This window comes from Ixodes scapularis, unplaced genomic scaffold (assembly GCF_016920785.2).
Source record: "Ixodes scapularis isolate PalLabHiFi unplaced genomic scaffold, ASM1692078v2 PGA_scaffold2__306_contigs__length_199485367, whole genome shotgun sequence".
Taxonomy (NCBI): Eukaryota; Metazoa; Arthropoda; class Arachnida; order Ixodida; family Ixodidae; genus Ixodes; species Ixodes scapularis.
Window position 1 is genome coordinate 58,257,766 of NW_024609857.1, and position 2,889 is coordinate 58,260,654.

The window sequence follows — 2,889 nt, forward strand, 5'->3', positions numbered from 1 at the left end:
GAAGCTGGCGAAGTCCGTCAAGAGGTGCGCGGCGTCCGTCGCTATCGCCAGGCTGTTCGCCAAGATGCCACCTGTGTAAACCATACATGTGGGGATAAGTCTACGAACGACTCTTCGCAAATGTCTTCTTGAGGGCGCTGATTCTGTCTGCTGCATGCATCAAACGTCCTAAAAAAAAATTCGTTGATTTTTGCATGTTTAGCGTTTCTTTATTTGACATTAAAAATGCGATGAAAGATAGATCGCCAAAGCTGAGGAATTTAATGAAAGGTGGCTGAGAAGGAAGCGGTTTGTGCAGTGCTATGGGGCAGTGTTAAGTACGTTAGAGCCTGTCGTGAGAGTCAGCTCTCCAGTACAACTAGAGAGCTCGAAGTACCGTATTTGCACGAATATAACGCGACCACGAATATAACGCGAGGGCAGTTTTTGATGCCCCCAAAAAGAAAAAAAATATTATTACTATTATAACGCGAACCGATGCCGCGTCAATTTCTCGCACTCGGGGGCATAGCAGAAGTGAAAAGTCAATGGAAATAGAAGAAATATCAGTTTATGTTTTGACTGCACTCATCCTCACTACTCAGGTCCTTCCGTTTACAATCCACTTGGCGACTACGCAGGTATGCAGCGGCACGGCACCTGCTTGTCTGGTAGTTCTTTTTTCTTCCCTGCGAGCTCCTCGGCAGCCCACAATCCAAACAAGGCGCGGAAGCAGAAGCACAAACACCAGACCACTCTGCAGCAGAAACTAAACAATGCGCAGGCAAAGAAAAGACAGCTGAACCCGATACACGATCACACTTCTTGTTCTGGTCCTTCTTCGTAAACAAATGCCTCGTGTTGCACGATTGCATAAACGCGGTCGGTGGTCTTGGCTTGGCTTGTGTTGACTTGACTTGGCCCGGCTTGGCTTGGCTCGAATTGGCCGGTGCCCGCAATCCCGCATGGCGCGCGCGCGCGTGCGGCGTGCCCGCGTTGTAAAAACACAAAAGCGATAAAAATGCTTTTTATGTTTTCTATTCGCCCCTTCACGTGGCCCAATGGCTACAAAATGCCCCTCCACACCCCCACTTCTTTTTCCATTGGATCTTTTGCATTGAGCCGGAGAGATGACTTTCTCCTCTGGCTTTCTCCAGACTCGCGCACCTCGTGGCTGAACTCGATTCCGAATATAACGCGAGGTGCGTTTTGGAGCACGTAATTTCGAAAAAAAACTCGCGTTATATTCGTGCAAATACGGTACGTCGCGAGGGAGTCGGCACCCGTAATAAGAAGCGTAAAACAAAATCTAGTTATACAATGTAGCTAAATAAAACAGGGCATCTATAGTGCAATGTAAACTAGTATGAAGTTTCAGAATCACGACTGTAATGATCCGTACACTATTAAAGACAAAAACATGCGAAGCAGTCAAACCTTTCAATGATCGTGACCATGTGACTTTATCGAACGTAATCACAAAATACATAGCAACGGAGTATACGTAATTTATGTTTATATTTGTTTAATAAAATGACTGAATGATTGTTAGAGTTCCGTGTTTTCGGATAAATACGAAAAACACCGAATTTTGAGGTCACGACGGCAAAGTAAAAAGCCAAAAGGGACAATATTTTACAAAATAAAGTTCGTCTAAACACATAACTAGTGGTCCAAAAAAAAGCGAATTTATTATTTTTTTTTTATATTATTGACGAAAGAGAGTTTAACGTTTACCTTGCCACAAGGTTTCTTCAGTACAATGGGCCAATAAACTTCTGAACCACACCAAAAAACACTGTTCCGGTTTCCAGTTTGGTTCACACTATTTGTGCTTCGTAGAGGGAGGAAGGGTTGTGATTTTACAACAGTGAGGGATGTGAACCTGTAGCTCTCATAAACTAGGGGGGGGGGGGGGGGGGGGGGCTGAAGGATTTAAGCATCTAGCAGTTTGGAAATTTCGAAGTACCGAAGTTTCTTGAAGTAACACTTACATCCAAGATTTGCCGTGGGACAGTTTACTACCAATGGCAAGGGCGCCAGTGACAAATGCAGCTGCAGAAATGCTTTCTTTGTTACCGCGCTAATTATTATTATTTTTTTTTAAGTTTAGTCCTAAACATTCGATGGGTATTTTTTGGGGGGTAACATGAAATTTTTAATTTCGGAGAATGGAGAATCTAACAAAATAAACTCAGATAAGCGCCGAATTTAAAGCGAAAAATAAACTCCGAAAAACGCTTTCCGAATTTCATAAAAAATAAAGTGCGAAAACACGGAATCCTAGTTATCGTATACACCGGTGCTGCGAGACAGCTGCCATTGGTGAAGACGCTGAGCGTGATGGCGGTTGTGACTGTCAAAGCTCTTTTAGAAGGAGATGTCCCTTGCATTAGTTAAGGACTGTCCAGAATAACGCATTGCAGTTAAACATTTAAGCGCAGGTTGCAGCACCGTACATTGAATGCATCTCTTACTGTAAGACATCCATCAATAATTGAGCCCAGTCCTGGTGTCCGCGGGTGTAACTAGAGCCACGAAATGAGCTACAGAGTACCGTTGACTTTGTTTCTTGTGCGCGCCACTGTTTTGGTCGTTTCCACTCAGGAATACGACTTCAAGAACTTTAGCAAGACACTCAGGCGATATCTTCTTGACCTGTCGTAGAATGTTTCCATATTTCTGGAATTGCGCGTTTACACTTGTGGATCCGCGGGCGGATGCGCGCAAGCGGAAAGTGAATTTTGGAGCCGGGGGGCGAAATCGACTCGTCGCTGGCCGAAAACCTGGATTTGAGTCCCGGACTGATCTAGATTTTCCGCCAGCGACGAGTCGATTTCGCCACCCAGCTCCAAAACGCACTTTCCGCCTGTGCGGATCCGCCCGCGAATCCGCAAGCGTAAACGCGGC